This window comes from Phoenix dactylifera, chromosome 8 (assembly GCF_051530095.1).
Source record: "Phoenix dactylifera cultivar Ajwa chromosome 8, Ajwa_hap1_PhDact_Kaust_v1.1, whole genome shotgun sequence".
Lineage (NCBI taxonomy): Eukaryota > Viridiplantae > Streptophyta > Magnoliopsida > Arecales > Arecaceae > Phoenix > Phoenix dactylifera.
The window spans coordinates 14,069,218-14,090,185 of record NC_143197.1 but is presented as its reverse complement, the minus strand read 5'-3'; the positions used below and the strand labels follow the sequence as shown (position 1 = coordinate 14,090,185).

Sequence of the window (20,968 nt, the reverse complement as noted above, 5' to 3'; positions counted from 1 at the left end):
CACGTGCGTCGCACGTGAGGGCGTGTGAGAGGGGGGGGGGGGGGGGGGGGAGCCATCCCGAAGAAGCCGGCTCCCCCATTCTTTTTAGGGCTTCTCCTCTCGTTGAAGCCATTTTGAAGGGAAGCCGCTGCCGGCCGAGAGAGAGGGAGCCGAGAAGGCACAGCGCGCACGATCCTTTTCCTCCTCTGTTTGCCACCGGAAAGAAGCCGCCGGATCTTCGTCGGGGCTGAGGTAAGATTTCTAGCTTCACCTTTTGGTTATACCATTTGAAAAGAAGAAGAAGAAGAAGAAGAAGAGAGAAGGAAAAGGAGGGGGAGGCACCCGTGGCAATCGGCATGCCTTCGGCCACAGGCGCCGCCGACCCTCAGTGACGGCCACTTTGAGGACCGAAGAGCACCCTTGTAATAACCCCAAAATTTTTTTTTTATATATAAAAAGGGATAGAATAGTCCTTTAAAATTGATATAAGGGGTAAAATTGGAAGAAATCAAAAGTTAATGGCATAACCGTAGATATGTTGAAGTGTTAGGGGCAAAATGGGAATTTAATAATATTAAAAAAAGGGTGAATAGTATCTTGATGTGATTTAATTGGAGGGTTTGAGCTGGCTTTTGGAATGAAACCGAGAGAAAGAGGGAGGGGGGTTCTCAGGCGTGAAACAGAGGAAAGGAAAGGAAGAAAGGAAGAGGAAAGGAAAGGAAGAAAGGAAGAGGAAGGAGATCCCGGTTGCGCTGCCAGCTGAAGGAAAAAGTGTAGATCTCCTTCCCCTCTACGCAAGGACCTCGATTTCCAAAAAGAAAAAGGTAAATATCCATCCCTATCTAGTCTTTTGATGACATTAGGCTATACAAAGGGTGGATATAGTCTAGAGGGGTCGGATAAGGGTTGTAGAGGTGGTTAAAAGAAGAAGATCGGATTTTGACAAATTTTTCCGGCACTACGGAAAAACTGTGTCGAAGTTCCAAATTCGACGAATTATTTAGGGGGTCAAACGGCCTCCGATGATGATGCATGTTATCTCTTTGGAATCCTCTATGAGTGTAGAATGTTAGGTAAAAATTTCATCAATTTTGGAGTCCTAAAAGTGGATCAAAACCGGGATGAAGTAACCCACTATCAGTTCGGGTTACTGTTCATCCGGGTGGAAAATAGGGGATTTCATGCTATAATAGAGTATTAAGCCTAGATCAAGCTAAAAGGGACCTTGTACTCATGCAAAGGAGTCCCTAATACACATAAATGGTGAGTTAATTAATTAAAAAGGAAAAGAAGAAAGAAAAGAAAAGATTTAGGGAACAGGGGAGTTGAATCAATTAAAGTTCCCTATGTTATAATTGGCACGTAGATTATAGCCCTTGATACAAGACTAAATGTATTGTAAATGCATGTCACAGTTGGGCAAGAAGCTAGGGAACAAGAGGAAGAAGTTTCCCACTGCCTGCTGTAGATTTTTGGAGGCGTATCAGGGCTGTGCCAGATTGACAGGTGAGTGGGAGTCATGTACTTTGCACCATGAGCATCCTTAATTCATTTTCATGAATGTCGCCAAGTGTGAATTGATTCCACTTGAGCATATTGATTGATATTGTAGTAGATTTCTCTATAATCTTGATTCTCTATGCTTGATTATTCTGTACATGCATTTGAGGGAACATTGAGAGGAATTACGAAGGGTTGATGAGTAATCAAATTGATTCCGAATTGTGAAATGATTTCTTTTGTAAATTGATTTCATTTCCTCTATTTTAAAGACTTGTGAGTCGTAGCTTGATTATACTCTTTTATGAGTAATTAAATTGGTTCCAAATTGTGAAATAACTTCTTTTGTAAATTGATTTCATTTCCTCCATTTCAAAGATTTGTAGAGCCTCCTTAGTGGTATATTGAGTTGTATTGCACTTCCTTGACCCTCACTCCTAACCCTGATGTTAGTTTATGATTGGGTCATGATCGAGTGAGTGGTAGTCTTGATCATACTCCTTTTTAGTAGAGTATTGGGAGGGTGCATTATGGCATTTATGCATGGCTTGGCAGTATCTGCAGGACACCTATAGTCGATGGGGTTGAACATCGGCCTTTGTGCACATAGTAGCCTTCTGGGTGGGCGGAGCCCAGTCCCTTCCTAGGGGGGGACACGGCCCTAGGCGTAGGATCGGCCGGTCCTACGACTTATATTCTGCTTGCCGCCGGGCATAGTAAGACCCCGCGAGGTGCAGTATGGCTTTCCGCGGATGTAGAATTCCCGCGAGGTGCCGTTTAGTATGTAGATGTGAGATGGATTTCTGTTCTGGATACTGGCCAGCATTTATATGATCAGTGTGGTGTCTTATCCTGCATATGCATGTGACAGTAGGGAGTTGTTGCTGGTTCGCCTGGGGCGTAAAACCCACCTCCCGATAGCTGTCTAGCATTTATGTTATCGGTATGGTGTCTTATCCTGCATATGCATGTGACAGTAGGGAGTTGTTGCTGGTTCGCCTGGGGCGTAAAACCCACCTTCCGACAGCTGTCTAGTGATGATTTACATATTGGTGTGGTGTCATATTCGATGTATGCATATGGTAGTAGGGAGTTGTTGCTGGTTCGCCTGGGGCGTAAAACCCACCTCCCGATAGCTGTCTTGTTGATGATTCAGCCTATTGACACCTGATTTATATGATTCAGTACTATGACCTGTTGAACATATTCATGAGTAGCATATATGTTGACTTGATTATTCCATATATGCTTCAGATGAGTTGATATTGATTGTGGTGATATTGATGATTTACTCCATATTCTTTATGTTGAGTTCATGTTCATCTTGTTATTGATCTTGAGATTTTACCTCGAGCCATGATTATATCTTGTCTCATGTGCATAGTACTCTCTACTCCACTCACTGAGTATTTATATACTCACTCCCCAGTTTGATGTTTTTGATTGCAGGAAAGGTATTGTATAGAGAGGAGCAGGATTAGTGGTTGCCTGCTAGCTGTGCCGCTCCATAGTATAGTATAGTATAATGTAGATAGAGGTTTATACCCTTTTGGTGTATTATAAACCTTCTATTGTATATAGTGTATAGTTACAGTCATAGATCCTGTTGTGGATATGGGTTTGACCATGGATGGAATGGGAACCAGATTTTTATACATATGAGTTATATGCCTGAGATAATGTATTGATATATATTGTCCAGGTTCATTATGTGACGGATTATGTGATTGCTGCTCTGACAGGTAGTGTGTTGTATGTATTGAGATAATCCTGACAGGTCACTATAGGAAAAGTGATCATTTTGTGCATGCATCATGCCAAATTTTTCAAGATTTATTGATGATTGATAGGTAGTAGGGTTCTACGCGGTGGCTGGTGGCCTTATGCCTACCCGCACCCTAGGACCGTCGCGGCGGCCCGCCGGGAACGGGGCGGGGGTCGTGACAAAGCTTGGTATCAGAGCAAAGGTTAAGAAGAGTCCTGTCAGAGCAATAGGATGAGTCAGGATTAAGTATAGGATTATACTATGGAGCATAGGATTTTTCTGTATGTTATTTTATGAGTCATTTACAACTCAGTAAAATATATCATGACTCAGTGTGTAACGACCATCCTCTCTTTTTGACTTTTTTAGAGAGATATAAAGAATACCTCCAAGGAGAGGACCTGCTCGTCCTGGAAGGAGGATGGAGCCAGATATAGCATTGGATGCGGGTTCTGCACATGTCGAGCCCCAAAGAGAAAAACCTCCTCCTGCTGATAGACGGAGGGTTGATGATCAAGGAGAGGTAGGAAGTAGAGATGCATTGATGGAACAGTTACTGGTGGAGAATCAAGCTCTGAGGGAGCAGATTGCTCGGGGGAAATCTCCTGCCCCGTCAGTAGTATCCATCCCACCTCCTGTACCTGTGCCAAGAAGTTTGGCCAGGCGGGCTCTAGATGATGAGGGGATTACTGTACAGGAATTTCTTAGGCTCAGAACCCCGGAGTTTAAGGGGGAAGAAGGTGAAGATCCTCAGAGATTTCTGGAGGAGACTGAAAAGATGATACGGAGACTGCCCTGTTCTGATGCAAGAGCTATAGAACTTGTAGGGCTTACAATGAAAGAAGATGCCTGGGGCTGGTACCAGAGGCACGTGGAGGACAGATTGTACAGTAGGAATCCTCCAACCTGGGAAGAGTTCAGGCAAGCAGTGATGGATGAGTTTTTGTCTCCGGCTGAGAGGCAGAATCGGGCTCTTCAGTTTGAGAGGCTGAAGCAGATGCCCGGAATGAGCGTATCTGAGTACGCTCGTGAGTTCACTAGATTGGGGAAGTATGCTCCTTACATCATCCCCACTGAAGCTGCCAGGATAGAAAGATTCAGGCGGGGTCTGATTTCCCCGCTTTATAATGCAGTACTGGCAGTAGAGGTCCCCACCTTGTCTAGGCTGATAGATAAAGCAAAACAGTGGGAGACCAGAAACAAAGAGGAAAGAGCTGAAAGAGAACAGAGAAAAATGAGTGTGGGGAAGGAGCAAAGCAGTAGAGGTAGATCTGAGGGAGTAGATCTCTCGGAGGGCCCGACGGAGCAGTCTGTACGCTCAACTCCACCTGCCCCACGTAAGAGGAAATGGAGGGAAAGAGGTCAATCACAAGAAACTTTTCTACCATCAGTACCTCGTCCTCCAGTCACTATAGCCAGAACTGAATCTGGGTTCCAATCATGGCCAGTGTGTGGCATATGTGGGAAGCAGCACCCTGGCAGATGCAGAATGGGCCAGGGAGTGTGCTACAGATGTGGACAGCCGGGTCATTTTGCCAGAGAATGCCTGCAGGGTGCCACCCAGCAGTTTGTGCCTTTGGCATCCTACCCTTCTGTGCAGATGGACAGGCCTAGTAGTAGGGGGCCTGTAGGCAGAGGCAGAGGTCAGACACTAGCATCACAGCAGAGTGTTGGACCATCTCAGCCATCAGCTCCAGTAGGTAGAGGGCAAGGAAGGGTATTCACGGTAAATCCACAAGAGGCACAGGCATTAAATGTAGCTGTGACAGGTATGCTCCTCATTGATAAGATTAAAGTTAGAGTATTATTTAATTCTGGAGCTACCCATTCATTTGTGTCCCTTTATTTTGCTAAAAAGTTAGCTAAGGATAAGATATTAATGCATATTCCCTTAGCTATTAGTACATTTGTAGGGGATAGTATAGAAGCGAAGTATGTGTATCCTACCTATGTGGTAGAGATAGAACGTAAAACACTCCCAATTTATTTGATTTCCAATACCACACCGAGCAGAATATGAAAAGTAAATACACTCACCCCTTTGAGTAAACAGGTAATTTACTCTTTTAAATTCGAGGACGAATTTTATATAAGGAGGGGAGGATGTAATAACCCCAAAATTTTTTTTTATATATAAAAAGGGATAGAATAGTCCTTTAAAATTGATATAAGGGGTAAAATTGGAAGAAATCAAAAGTTAATGGCATAACCGTAGATATGTTGAAGTGTTAGGGGCAAAATGGGAATTTAATAATATTAAAAAAAGGGTGAATAGTATCTTGATGTGATTTAATTGGAGGGTTTGAGCTGGCTTTTGGAATGAAACCGAAAGAAAGAGGGAGGGGGGTTCTCAGGCGTGAAACAGAGGAAAGGAAAGGAAGAAAGGAAGAGGAAAGGAAAGGAAGAAAGGAAGAGGAAGGAGATCCCGGTTGCGCTGCCAGCTGAAGGGAAAAGTGTAGATCTCCTTCCCCTCTACGCAAGGACCTCGATTTCCAAAAAGAAAAAGGTAAATATCCATCCCTATCTAGTCTTTTGATGACATTAGACTATACAAAGGGTGGATATAGTCTAGAGGGGTCGGATAAGGGTTGTAGAGGTGGTTAAAAGAAGAAGATCGGATTTTGACAAATTTTTCCGGCACTACGGAAAAACTGTGTCGAAGTTCCAACTTCGACGAATTATTTAGGGGGTCAAACGGCCTCCGATGATGATGCATGTTATCTCTTTGGAATCCTCTATGAGTGTAGAATGTTAGGTAAAAATTTCATCAATTTTGGAGTCCTGAAAGTGGATCAAAACCGGGATGAAGTAACCCACTGTCAGTTCGGGTTACTGTTCATCCGGGTGGAAAATAGGGGATTTCATGCTATAATAGAGTATTAAGCCTAGATCAAGCTAAAAGGGACCTTGTACTCATGCAAAGGAGTTCCTAATACACATAAATGGTGAGTTAATTAATTAAAAAGGAAAAGAAGAAAGAAAAGAAAAGATTTAGGGAACAGGGGAGTTGAATCAATTAAAGTTCCCTATGTTATAATTGGCACGTAGATTATAGCCCTTGATACAAGACTAAATGTATTGTAAATGCATGTCACAGTTGGGCAAGAAGCTAGGGAACAAGAGGAAGAAGTTCCCCACTGCCTGCTGTAGATTTTTGGAGGCGTATCAGGGCTGTGCCAGATTGACAGGTGAGTGGGAGTCATGTACTTTGCACCATGAGCATCCTTAATTCATTTTCATGAATGTCGCCAAGTGTGAATTGATTCCACTTGAGCATATTGATTGATATTGTAGTAGATTTCTCTATAATCTTGATTCTCTATGCTTGATTATTCTGTACATGCATTTGAGAGAACATTGAGAGGAATTATGAGGGATTGATGAGTAATCAAATTGATTCCGAATTGTGAAATGATTTCTTTTGTAAATTGATTTCATTTCCTCTATTTTAAAGACTTGTGAGTCGTAGCTTGATTATACTCTTTTATGAGTAATTAAATTGGTTCCAAATTGTGAAATAACTTCTTTTGTAAATTGATTTCATTTCCTCCATTTCAAAGATTTGTAGAGCCTTCTTAGTGGTATATTGAGTTGTATTGCACTTCCTTGACCCTCACTCCTAACCCTGATGTTAGTTTATGATTGGGTCATGATCGAGTGAGTGGTAGTCTTGATCATACTCCTTTTTAGTAGAGTATTGGGAGGGTGCATTATGGCATTTATGCATGGCTTGGCAGTATCTGCAGGACACCTATAGTCGATGGGGTTGAACATCGGCCTTTGTGCACATAGTAGCCTTCTGGGTGGGCGGAGCCCAGTCCCTTCCTAGGGGGGACACGGCCCTAGGCGTAGGATCGGCCGGTCCTACGACTTATATTCTGCTTGCCGCCGGGCATAGTAAGACCCCGCGAGGTGCAGTATGGCTTTCCGCGGATGTAGAATTCCCGCGAGGTGCCGTTTAGTATGTAGATGTGAGATGGATTTCTGTTCTGGATACTGGCCGGCATTTATATGATCAGTGTGGTGTCTTATCCTGCATATGCATGTGACAGTAGGGAGTTGTTGCTGGTTCGCCTGGGGCGTAAAACCCACCTCCCGATAGCTGTCTAGCATTTATGTTATCGGTATGGTGTCTTATCCTGCATATGCATGTGACAGTAGGGAGTTGTTGCTGGTTCGCCTGGGGCGTAAAACCCACCTTCCGACAGCTGTCTAGTGATGATTTACATATTGGTGTGGTGTCATATTCGATGTATGCATATGGTAGTAGGGAGTTGTTGCTGGTTCGCCTGGGGCGTAAAACCCACCTCCCGATAGCTGTCTTGTTGATGATTCAGCCTATTGACACCTGATTTATATGATTCAGTACTATGACCTGTTGAACATATTCATGAGTAGCATATATGTTGACTTGATTATTCCATATATGCTTCAGATGAGTTGATATTGATTGTGGTGATATTGATGATTTACTCCATATTCTTTATGTTGAGTTCATGTTCATCTTGTTATTGATCTTGAGATTTTACCTCGAGCCATGATTATATCTTGTCTCATGTGCATAGTACTCTCTACTCCACTCACTGAGTATTTATATACTCACTCCCCAGTTTGATGTTTTTGATTGCAGGAAAGGTATTGTATAGAGAGGAGCAGGATTAGTGGTTGCCTGCTAGCTGTGCCGCTCCATAGTATAGTATAGTATAATGTAGATAGAGGTTTATACCCTTTTGGTGTATTATAAACCTTCTATTGTATATAGTGTATAGTTACAGTCATAGATCCTGTTGTGGATATGGGTTTGACCATGGATGGAATGGGAACCAGATTTTTATACATATGAGTTATATGCCTGAGATAATGTATTGATATATATTGTCCAGGTTCATTATGTGACGGATTATGTGATTGTTGCTCTGACAGGTAGTGTGTTGTATGTATTGAGATAATCCTGACAGGTCACTATAGGAAAAGTGATCATTTTGTACATGCATCATGCCAAATTTTTCAAGATTTATTGATGATTGATAGGTAGTAGGGTTCTACGCGGTGGCTGGTGGCCTTATGCCTACCCGCACCCTAGGACCGTCGCGGCGGCCCGCCGGGAACGGGGCGGGGGTCGTGACAACCCCCATCCCTTGTTCCTCTTCTCTGTTCAGTGAAAACAGAGAAGGAATAGTGGAAGGAGAAATAAAGAAGAAGAGAGGGAAGAAAAAGAAGGTGGTTTTTCCTCTCCTTCGGTGCCCATACCTCCTCCGCGGGAAGGAGAGAGCCGGCCGCCGTGGCTGCCGCCGGCCTCAACTTGGCTTCTTCCGAGCTCGCCGACCTCCCTTCGCGGGAGGAGAAAGAAGAAGAAAGAAAGGGGGGAGGAGAAGACGTCGGGAGAAGAGGAGGAGGAGAAAGAAAAGAGAAGAAAGAAAGGGGGGAAGGAAGAGAGGAGTCGGGAGAAGAAAAGAAGCTTCTGGAGAAGAAGAAAAGAAAAGAAAAGGGAAGGAAAGAAAAAGAAAAGAAAAGAGAAGAAAAGAAAAGCAAAAAAAAAAAAAAAAAAAAAAATAAATAAATAAATAAAGGGAGAGGATGGTTTACGGGTATGAACCCGAATCCGAATCCGAACCCGAACCCGGAGGGGGCTAGACACTTCTGCAGGGTCGGCCCTGGGAGAATGTTAAAATTTAAGTTTTACATATATTGTGATGAATTTTAAAAGAAAAATATGATTTTTGGATATTAGGTTCTGCAAGGGATTTGTGAGATTAATTGGATTTGTTGTGGATCGCGTTCGATGTAAGTAATGAACTGCCTTCTCTAGACTCTTCATTTATATAATATTATTTTTACATCGAATAAATTGTTAATGAATTTATATGTGATTTATGAATTTTACAAGATGATGATTTGAATGAAAAATGGATATGTAAATTGGAATAACATTTTTCGGATATAATTACTGTTCTTGCATCGTATATGCATATTTAGATCGGATTATGATATATCTATTTGCTACAAAAGAATTTTGATGTGCATCAGATTTAGAACTCTCAGCTTAGCTATGTTCTGGACTCTGCCAATAGGGGGTTATGCATTGGCAATTCTGGCCCCACCACAGGGTATAAGTGTGGTATTCTGGCCCACACCGTAGGGTATAAGTGCGGTATTCTGGCCCACTCCGCAGGGTATAAGTGCGGTTCTGTTTCTGGCCTAGCCACAGGGTATAAGTGTAGTCGTAGCTAAAGGCTGATGAGATGAATGTGATTTGTTTCGAATCAAATTTATGATTATGTATATGGATATTTGAAAAATATGAATTTTAATGAATTTGTGCTTGAAAAGGAATTGATTATGTTATTATGTTGATTTATCGTAATTTGTATTTATATTTTATGTTATTATATGAATTGACTAGGTAAGGTGTTTATTACTTACTGGGCTGTCTAGCTCATTATACAATTTCTTGTTGTTTTACAGATTCCGAGAACTAACCTATCGGGGATTTAAAATGGGAGAGCGACTAGAAGAACTGAAGCACAAGTTATCCTAGAATAGGCTTTATTTAAATTGATGTTTTATATTTATTGTTCCGCTGCGTATTTAGAACTGTGAAACTATATAATTTGTGTCAGTCAATGGAATAAGATTGCATTTATTTCAGCTGAATTATTTTATTTATATAACTGAGATGTTTGGTTAAGATGCCTTGCATGCTCGTGGGGAGAGTTTCCTATGGGTGTGCGGCGGTTGGCGCGGACCCCCGGCTCGCGATCTCGGGCCGGGGGCGTGACAACTTTTATGGTATCATAGCATAATTGGATAAATTATGAGATAAGAAAATCTGACATGACATGAGTGTAGATGGGTAGACACTAGGGACATTGGGACGTTAGTTTATGATTATTGTAACAACCATTCTATGTACTTGTAATGAACTGGTAAGCTTATTATTGGTATGCTGCTATCTGATAGACATAGATCAGGATGCCTCCACGTCGGACCAGAAAGACTACTCGCAGAGCTACTAATAAGGCACCCAACCCGCAAAATGACAGCACACCCCAACAAGCTGGTAACACCCCTCAGCAGGAGAGAGTCGTCAATCCTGCTAGTGATACTCAGATAGGACAACAAGAGCCAGGCCTAGGCCAAGTTATGCAGACCATAGTGGGCCTTATGCAGATGCAACTGTTGGAATTTGAATAAATTTTGAAAAGTTTTAAAGAGGTGTAAATAAAAAAAGATTTGTAACCCCCAAATTTTTAAAAGAGTTGTTATAACCTTTAAGTTTTTCAAATTCCATTTGAAAGTTTCAAAACTTTCCATTATCTTTCATTATGGCCTTAATGAGGCCATAAGTATTCAACCGTTATGGTTGGATGACAAAAGGCCTATAAAAGAGCCATTCCTTGTATCTAACAAAAAATATAATACAAAACCCTTCTTCTTCCTCTCATTGTTTCTCTCTACCACCATTCTCTCTTTTACAATTTTCTATATTATTGGGCAACCGAAATAGACTAGGTAATCTGCCTACTACAGATGTGCACTGTAGATTAGGCCCGCTGTGAGCCGTTTGGGTTGTATCTTGGAGCCGTCGCTGACCGCCAATACCTGCACGTGGGGAGGCAACAACGGTTTTAGGACAGTGCGTCTTTTGGCGTGCCTCTCACACCTCACAGGCCAGATATTTTCTTACCACTATTTTATTATAATTGTTAGATTTTCTTTTTATGTGATTTAAATATTTTACAAAGCATCTTGTTAGATCAACATTCTAAAACCGTTGTTATATTGTTTCATCTATATGTTTATATATCTGCAAGATGCATAGTTGAACACTGTTTTTGTTCATCTTTGATAGAAATCATTGTTGAATACACTTTAAATAATAATATATATATAGTTTAGCTTTAGATTCTCAATTTTAATATTAAACTGTTTAATAAAAAAAACAGTTTACTGCTTAATTAAAAAAAATAGTTTACTATTTTAATAAAAAAAACAGTTTACTGTTTTACTGTTTTAATAAAAAAAAAGTTTACTGTTTTGATCAAGAAAACAGATTACTGTTTTAATTAAAAAAAAACAGTTTACTGTTTTACTGCTTTAATAAAAAAAAAAGTTTACTGTTTTGATCAAGAAAACAGATTACTGTTTTAATTAAAAAAAAACAGTTTACTGTTTTACTGTTTTAATAAAAAAAGAAAAGTTTACTGTTTTGATCAAGAAAACAGATTACTGTTTTAATTAAAAAAAACAGATTACTGTTTTACTGTTTTAATAAAAAAAGTTTACTGTTTTGATCAAGAAAACAGATTACTGTTTTAATTTAAAAAAAAAACAGTTTATTGTTCTAATTAAAAAAACAGTTTACTGTTTTAATAAAAAAAACAGTTTACTGTTTTAACAAAAAAAACAGTTTACTGTTTAATCAAAAAAAAAAAAACAGTTTACTGTTTTAATAAAAAAACAGTTTACTGTTTCAACAAAATACAGTTTACTGTTTCAACAAAAAACAGTTTACTGTTTAATTAAAAAAAACAGTTTACTGTTTTAATAAAAAAAACAGTTTACTGTTTAATAAAAAAAAAACAGTTTACTGTTTAATCAAAGGAAACAATTTACTGTTTAAAAAAAAAAAACAGTTTACTGTTTCAACAAAAAACAGTTTACTGTTTCAACAAAAAACAGTTTACTGTTTAATTAAAAAAAAAAACAGTTTACTGTTTTAAATAAAAAAACAGTTTACTGTTTAATAGAAAAAAACAGTTTACTGTTTAATCAAAGAAAACAATTTACTGTTAAAAAAAAAATAGTTTACTGTTTTAATTAAAAAAACAGTTTATTGTTTTAATATAAAAAATAGTTTACTGTTTTTAATTAAGAAAATAGTTTATTGCTTTAAAAAAAAAAGTTTACTATTTAATATATATAAAAAAAAAGTTTACTGTTCTGATTTAAAAAAAAAAATAGTTTTGGTGAAGATATAAGTATTAAATCTAATTGGTGACATTAGGGTTGTTTTCCTTTGCAATTATTAGTAAAGTTATTGTTACATAGTATATTATTAAGAGATACTCTTAGGAACATCTTGTTTAAATTTATTCATTAGTGACATTATTGTTATTATTTTTCCTCACAGTTGAATACTCTACTGCCCTTTTTAAACTTTAAAAACTTAGTGTTTAAAATTTAGAATGGCAAATATGGAAGAAGCTAATAGTATTAAGCCTGAAAAATTTAGTGGACAAAATTTTCGTAGGTGGCAAAGACAACTTAAATATTGGTTGACTATGTTAGGACTTGTATCTGCAATAGAGGAACCACGGTCTAATCAAGAGTTACCTTCACAAATGACTAATGAGCAAGTAGAGTACCACTGCTATAATAGAATACTTAGTGCTTTGTCTGACCACCTTTATGATGTGTATCATGCCACTACCTCAAGTGCAAAAGAACTTTGGGATGCTTTAGAGGCTGAATATGGGATGATAGATGCTGACATTGATCGGTTTACTGTCTCAAATTTTTATAGTTATAAAATGGTAGACAATAAACTAGTGGGAGATCGAATTCATGAGTATCAAGAACTTCTTAGAGGAGTTGAGAAAAAAGGAACCAAATTTAGTGAAGATTTTAAAGTCTCCTGTCTTATAGATAAGTTGCCATCATCTTGGAATGATTTTGCTAGGACCCTTAGGCATAAACAAGGAGAGTTAACCTTAACCCAAGTCATAAACTCTCTTAGAGTTGAGGAAAAACATAGAGCCAATACTAAGAAAGAGGATGAAAAGACTCCTAAGGTGAACCTAGTTGAAAATAACACTAAGAATTTTTACAAGAGAAATAATTTCCAACGTAAGGGTAAGAACTTCAAGAAAAATAATAGGTTTCACAATCATTCTAACCAAAACCAAAACTTTCAATACCGTAATAATAATAATAACAAAACATTCAAGGGCAAAGGAAGTGAGAAAAGGCTATGCTTTGTTTGTGGGAGAACTAATCACATGGCGAAAGATTGCTTCTTCAAGAAGACTGAGGAGTATAAGCCCAAGCCTAAGTCAAATCACTATCAAAGAGATCCAAAGGCTCAAGTCTATATGTTGATGGATCAAGAAAATTCAGCTGAACCATCCTTTAGGTATAACTTTAGTTCTTCTTCTATCAATTTTACCTATGGAAATAAAGATTGGTGGTTAGATTCTGGAGCTAATGTACATATTTGTTTTGATCATGGTTATTTTAAAACTTATCGGAAATCAAGTGGAGGAAGTGTAACATTAGGTAATGACTCTGTTGCACGTGTGCTTGGAGTTGGAGACATAGATTTGAAGATGACGTCTAGAAAGATCTTAACTTTGAAAGGAGTGCGACATGTTCCAGAAATCAGAAGAAATTTAGTTAGTGGGTCATCCTTAGTCCAACAAGGATACAAGGTTGTTATGGAATCCAATAAAGTTGTAATTTCAAAAAATAATGTATTTGTTGGGAAAGGATTTATTAGTGAGGGATTGTTTAAATTAAATGTACTTTCAGAAGTTAAAGTTATCTCTTCAAGTGTTTTCAATGTTGAATCTTCTAATGTATGGCATGAACGATTGGGACATGTAAACTTGAAGAAAATTAAACGAATGATGGATCTAGACTTAGTCCCTAAGTCCAATCTAAACTTTAAACATAAATGTGAAGTGTGTGTACAAGCCAAACAACCTAAAAAGTCTTATAAGTCTGTAGAAAGAAACACTCAACTCTTAGAGCTCATACATAGTGATGTATGTGATTCGAACAGACCACCTACTAGAGCAGGAAATAAGTATTTTGTGACTTTTATAGACGATTGTTCGAAATTCTGCTATGTGTACTTAATAAAAACTAAAGATGAGGTGTTTAATAAATTCAAGATTTATAAGACCGAAGTAGAAAATCAATTAGAAAGAAAGATTAAGAAACTCAGATCCGACAGAGGAGGTGAGTATACCCTTACTAATTTTAGCATCTTCTGTGAGGAATATGGAATAGTACATGAAATAACTCCGCCATACTCTCCTCAATCTAATGGAGTAGCTGAAAGAAAAAATAGAACTTTAATGGATATGGTTAATGCGATGTTGATAAGTTCTGGACTACCTGAGAATTTATGGGGAGAAGCAATTCTTACTGCATGTTTCATATTGAATAGAGTAACTGTGAAAGATAATGATAAGACCCCTTACGAAATTTGGAAGAAAAGAACACCTAATCTTAAAATCTTGAAAGTGTGGGGGTGTTTAGCTAGAGTAGCAATCCCTGAGCCTAAGCGAAAGAAGATAGGGCCTAAAACTATAGATGCTGTCTTTATAGGGTATGCTCAAAATAGTTGTGCCAATAGATTCTTAGTTATAAACTCTGAGATTAGTGAAATTTGAAATAACACAGTTATAGAATCTAGAGATGCTACCTATTTTGAAGATATATTTCCTTATAAAAATAAAATTTCACACTAAGTAATAGATAAATCATCTACTAATGATAAACCTTCCACTAGTACAAGTGCATCTAAGGAACCAGAAATACAATTAGAGTTAAGAAGGAGTAAAAGGTCTAGAATAGAGAAAAATTTTGGAGACGAATTTTATACCTTTTTAACAGAAGGAGATCCTACTACCTATAAGGAAGCTATGTCTTCTTTAGATGCTCCATTTTGGAAGGAAGCTATACAAAGTGAGATAGAGTCTATTATTCAAAATAACACTTGGGAGTTAACTAATTTACCTCCTGGAAATAAAGCTATTGGGTGTAAATGGGTGTTCAAGAAGAAGTTAAAACCTGATGGAACCATAGACAAGTACAAAGCTAGACTAGTAGCTAAAGGTTTTACACAAAAGGAAGGAATAGATTACTTTGATACATATTCACCTGTATCTAGGATAACTACGATTAGAATTTTAGTTGCTTTAGCATCAGTGCATAATCTAGTGATTCATCAAATAGATGTTAAGACTGCCTTTCTAAATGGAGACATAAATGAAGAAATATATATGGAGCAACCTGAAGGTATTGTAGTTAAAGGTCAAGAACATAAGGTCTGTAAGTTAGTTAAATCCTTGTATGGTTTAAAACAAGCTCCTAAGCAATGGCATGAGAAGTTCGATAAAGTGATCTTAGAATATGACTTTAAGATTAATGAATATGATAAGTGTGTGTATTACAAAGAGAGTAATGGAGAACATGTGATCTTATGTCTTTATGTTGATGATATATTAATATTTGGGACAAATTTGGAGATAGTAAATGATGTTAAGTCTTATCTTTCTTGAAAGTTTGACATGAAGGATTTAGGAGAAGCCTATGTAATTTTAGGAATGAAGTTGGAAAGAACACCTAATGGAATTACTCTTAATCAAACCAGTACAATAGAAAGGATGTTAAAAAAGTTTAATTATTTTGATTGTAAATCTATATCAATACCATATGATCTAAATGTGCATTTGAAGAAAAATAATGGTGAACCAGTATCTCAACTGAAGTACTCACAAATGATTGGATCATTGTTATACATAGCAAATAAAACTAGGCCTGATATAGCATATGCTGTTGGGAGACTTAGTAGATATACTCATAATCCTAACAAAGATCATTGGATTGCTTTAGAGAGAGTCTTTAAATATCTTAGAGGAACCACGGAATACTCATTGTGTTATAAGGGATTTCCGAATGTAGTTGAAGGGTATAGTGATGCGAATTGGATAACAGACAATATGGATGTAAAGTCCACTTCAGGGTATGTATTTCTTTTGGGTGGAGCAGCAATATCTTGGGGATCTAAGAAACAAACTATTATCTCTCGGAGTACTATGGAGTCAGAACTTATAGCTTTAGATACAACTTGCTCTGAGGCTGAGTGGATTAAGAACTTGATGCTTGACATGCCTTTAGTTAATAAACCCATGCCTGCCATTTTCATACATTGTGATAGTAAGGCAGTAATAGAGTTAGTAAGGCAGGCACATACTAATAAGAAAATGAATAGACATTTGCAAGTGAGGTACAAATCAGTTAAAAGCCTATTGAATAAGAATATTGTATCTTTGGAATTTGTAAAGTCTGAGAAAAATATAGCTGATCAGCTGACCAAAGCTCTTTCTAAGAGAGCTGTCATTGACTTGTCGAGGAGGATGGGCTTAAGCCCATAAGGGAGTCACCTAGGGAGGTAACCCAACCTTTATGATTGGAGATCCCATGAAGAAGGTTCAATGGGTAGAAACAATCCATATTGCGTGACTCATTTCAGCACTACTTTTAAGGAGAGAGTCTCCTGCTCATCCCTATGGCAATAGTGCTTTGATATGTGATGTTAAGGAAGGGTATTACCCTGAATGAGCCCGAGGCAGGCATACTTCTGCAGGATACAGGTCACATGTATTCTTGGAGGACTCACCTAAATGAGAGTTGTCATGAGGCCGCGACCGTGAGAATTGGGCTGTTCTCTAATAACTCTCATGATAATCAAGATTCAGCGCATGGCCATAAATAGCGCTAACCCGCACCAAGTCTATATCAATACTATGTGTGTGGCATGTTAAAATCTGGTCCAAAGGGTCTAGTTCAAGACTTAGTTCACTATGATCCTTCAGGTTAGAACTGTCAACACTAAGTGTAGGTTCAAGTCCGGAAGACACCTGCACCCATTGCATAGTATAAAGCTGCCCAAATTTCTCTATATATATGTATATGATTTTATAAAGTTTTGAAACTTGTGGGGGACTGTTGGAATTTGAATAAATTTTGAAAAGTTTTAAAGAGGTGTAAATAAAAAAAGATTTGTAACCCCCAAATTTTTAAAAGAGTTGTTATAACCTTTAAGTTTTTCAAATTCCATTTGAAAGTTTCAAAACTTCCCATTATCTTTCATTATGGCCTTAATGAGGCCATAAGTATTCAACCGTTATGGTTGGATGACAAAAGGCCTATAAAAGAGCCATTCCTTGTATCTAACAAAAAATATAATACAAAACCCTTCTTCTTCCTCTCATTGTTTCTCTCTACCACCATTCTCTCTTTTACAATTTTCTATATTATTGGGCAACCGATATAGACTAGGTAATCTGCCTACTACAGACGTGCACTGTAGATTAGGCCCGCTGTGAGCCGTTTGGGTTGTATCTTGGAGCCGTCGCTGACCGCCAATACCTGCACGTGGGGAGGCAACAACGGTTTTAGGACAGTGCGTCTTTTGGCGTGCCTCTCACACCTCACAAGCCACATATTTTCTTACCACTATTTTATTATAATTGTTAGATTTTCTTTTTATGTGATTTAAATATTTTACAAAGCATCTTGATAGATCAACAGCAACAGCAAGTGCAACAGCAGTTGCTCCAACAACAAGCACAGTTACCCCAGACACAGCCACAGCAAGGACGAGGGGAACAGTGTGAACAGCGTAGCAGTATAGCTGAATTTAAGAGGCTGGCTCCTCCAGCTTTCAAGGGGACTACAGAACCGTTGGAAGTAGACAATTGGCTTACAGAGATGGAAAAAGCATTTGCTGTCTTGAGATGCCAGGATGATGAAAAGATTTTGTTTGCATCATACATGATGCAAGGTGAGGCATTCAACTGGTGGCAGATGTTGGAACATAAATATGAGCAGGATAGGGAGCCACTTACTTGGGAAAAATTTCGAGGAGCATTTTATGATAAGTATTTTCCTCGGAGTGTAAGGACGCAAAAAGAGCAGGAGTTTATTCATCTAAAGCAAAGGAATATGACCGTTGCAGAATACGAAGCTAAATTTACCGAGCTAGCCAAATTTGTTCCAAAGTTAGTCGAGGATGAGCTAGATCGAGTGCATAAATTTGAGATGGGACTAAAGACTGAAATTAGAAAACAAGTGGTACCTTATGAATTGACTACCTATGCAGATGTGGTAAATAAGGCTTTAATAATTGAAAGAAAAGTTAATGATGAACGGTCGGAAAGGGAAAGAAATCAAAAGAAGAGGAACAGATCGAATGAATTTCAGGGGCAGAGCAATGAAAACGCCGAAAGTTCAAACAAGAAATCAACGAGTGACAACACTAAGCAGGTGAATATCAATAAATGTTCTAGATGTGGTAAGGCTCATGCTGACAAGGATTGCCATTGAAACACCGGTGCCTGTTTTAGATGTGGTAAGATAGGTCATAAAATTGCAGACTGCCCACAAAGAAACGAGAATAGATCTACTCAGGCAATGGAAGGAAGCCAGGGGCCAAAGACTCAAGGAAGAGTATTTGCACTTACACAGCAAGATGCACAGGCTTCTGATGTGTTGACGACAGGTATTATTCTAGTTCCAATATTTATTTTTATTTATTGTTTTGCCATGCCCACTGCTCTTTGTTAGACAACTCATTATGCTGCTAGAAAGGATTAAATAGTTACATAATATTTTTTTGATTAATTGTCAAAAGAAGAATATGAACTTTTAAATTTCGAAAGTGTTCACACGGATGAAGACATAAAAATGAATGTACCAATAAGCAAGTAATTCTAAAAAAAAAAAAAATCTAGACTTGACACGAGTATGTTGAGGTTTAAATCAGTGAGTGCAGAGAAAATGTGGTTAATAAAATTATTTGAAATTGGTCAGACAAGACGACTTTGATTTGAAGAGTGTTATGACTTAGTTTGGAAGAAGTATAATCTACTCTTGAACTACATGTACGAAAATTTCGTAGACGAAATTTCTTTTAAGGGGTGGAGGATGTGAGATCCCGAAACTGGGCCCGGTCCATTGACCGGCCCAGCCCAAATTTTGGCCTCACGGCGTCGCACGTGAGGGCGTGTGAGAGGGGGGGGGGGAGCCATCCCGAAGAAGCCGGCTCCCCCATTCTTTTTAGGGCTTCTCCTCTCGTTGAAGCCATTTTGAAGGGAAGCCGCTGCCGGCCGAGAGAGAGGGAGCCGAGAAGCCACAGCACGGACGATCCTTTTCCTCCTCCGTTTGCCACCGGAAAGAAGCCGCCGGATCTTCGCCGGGGCTGAGGTAAGATTTCTAGCTTCACCTCTTGGTTATACCATTTGAAAAGAAGAAGAAGAAGAAGAAGAAGAAGAAGAAGAAGAAGAAGAGAGAAGGAAAAGGAGGGGGAGGCACCCGTGGCAATCGGCATGCCTTCGGCCACAGGCGCCGCCGGCCCTCAGTGACGGCCACTTTGAGGACCGAAGAGCACCCCCATCCCTTGATCCTCTTCTCTGTTCAGTGAAAACAGAGAAGGAATAGTGGAAGGAGAAATAAAGAAGAAGAGAGGGAAGAAGGAGAAGGTGGTTTTTCCTCTCCTTCGGTGCCCATACCTCCTCCGCGGGAAGGAGAGAGCCGGCCGCCGTGGCTGCCGCCGGCCTCAACTTGGCTTCTTCCGAGCTCGCCGACCTCCCTTCGCGGGAGGAGAAAGAAGAAGAAAGAAAGGGGGGAGGAGAAGACGTCGGGAGAAGAGGAGGAGGAGAAAGAAAAAAGAAGAAAGAAAGGGGGGAAGGAAGAGAGGAGTCGGGAGAAGAAAAGAAGCTTCTGGAGAAGAAGAAAAGAAAAGAAAAGGGAAGGAAAGAAAAAGAAAAGAAAAGAGAAGAAAAGAAAAGCAAAAAAAAAAAGAAAAGAAAAAAATAAATAAATAAATAAAGGGAGAGGATGGTTTACGGATATGAACCCGAATCCGAATCCAAACCCGAACCCGGAGGGGGCTAGACACTTCTGCAGGGTCGGCCCTGGGAGAATGTTAAAATTTAAGTTTTACATATATTGTGATGAATTTTAAAAGAAAAATATGATTTTTGGATATTAGGTTCTGCAAGGGATTTGTGAGATTAATTGGATTTGTTGTGGATCGCGTTCGATGTAAGTAATGAACTGCCTTCTCTAGACTCTTCATTTATATAATATTATTTTTACATCGAATAAATTGTTAATGAATTTATATGTGATTTATGAATTTTACAAGATGATGATTTGAATGAAAAAATGGATATGTGAATTGGAATAACATTTTTCGGATATAATTAGTGTTCTTGCATCGTATATGCATATTTAGATCGGATTATGATATATCTATTTGCTACAAAAGAATTTTGATGTGCATCAGATTTAGAACTCTCAGCTTGGCTATGTTCTGGACTCTGCCAATAGGGGGTTATGCATTGGCAATTCTGGCCCCACCACAGGGTATAAGTGTGGTATTCTGGCCCACACCGTAGGGTATAAGTGCGGTATTCTGGCCCACTCCGCAGGGTATAAGTGCGGTTCTGTTTCTGGCCTAGCCACAGGGTATAAGTGTAGTCGTAGCTAAAGGCTGATGAGATGAATGTGATTTGTTTCGAATCAGATTTATGATTATGTATATGGATATTTGAAAAATACGAATTTTAATGAATTTGTGCTTGAAAAGGAATTGATTATGTTATTATGTTGATTTATTGTAATTTGTATTTATATTTTATGTTATTATATGAATTGACTAGGTAAGGTGTTTATTACTTACTGGGCTGTCTAGCTCATTATACAATTTCTTGTTGTTTTACAGATTCCGAGAACTAACCTATCGGGGATTTAAAATGGGAGAGCGACTAGAAGAACTGAAGCACAAATTATCCTAGAATAGGCTTTATTTAAATTGATGTTTTATATTTATTGTTCCGCTGCGTATTTAGAACTGTGAGACTATATAATTTGTGTCAGTCAATGGAATAAGATTGCATTTATTTCAGCTGAATTATTTTTTTTATA

The 20,968-nt window shown here is 38.6% G+C and overlaps 1 protein-coding gene and 1 long non-coding RNA gene across 3 annotated transcripts in view; one reads left to right on the top strand and one right to left on the bottom strand.

Annotated features, from left to right (window-relative positions):
- LOC103723388 (pyrroline-5-carboxylate reductase-like) overlaps nucleotides 1-20,968 on the bottom strand; it is a 32,668-nt gene that overhangs the window by 11,447 nt on the left and 253 nt on the right. The window lies entirely within an intron of this gene.
- On the top strand, nucleotides 87-20,963 carry LOC148703432 (uncharacterized). The gene is made up of 3 exons (XR_016396168.1): nucleotides 87-231; nucleotides 8,976-9,652; nucleotides 20,089-20,963. It is a non-coding gene; the product is annotated as an uncharacterized LOC148703432 (long non-coding RNA).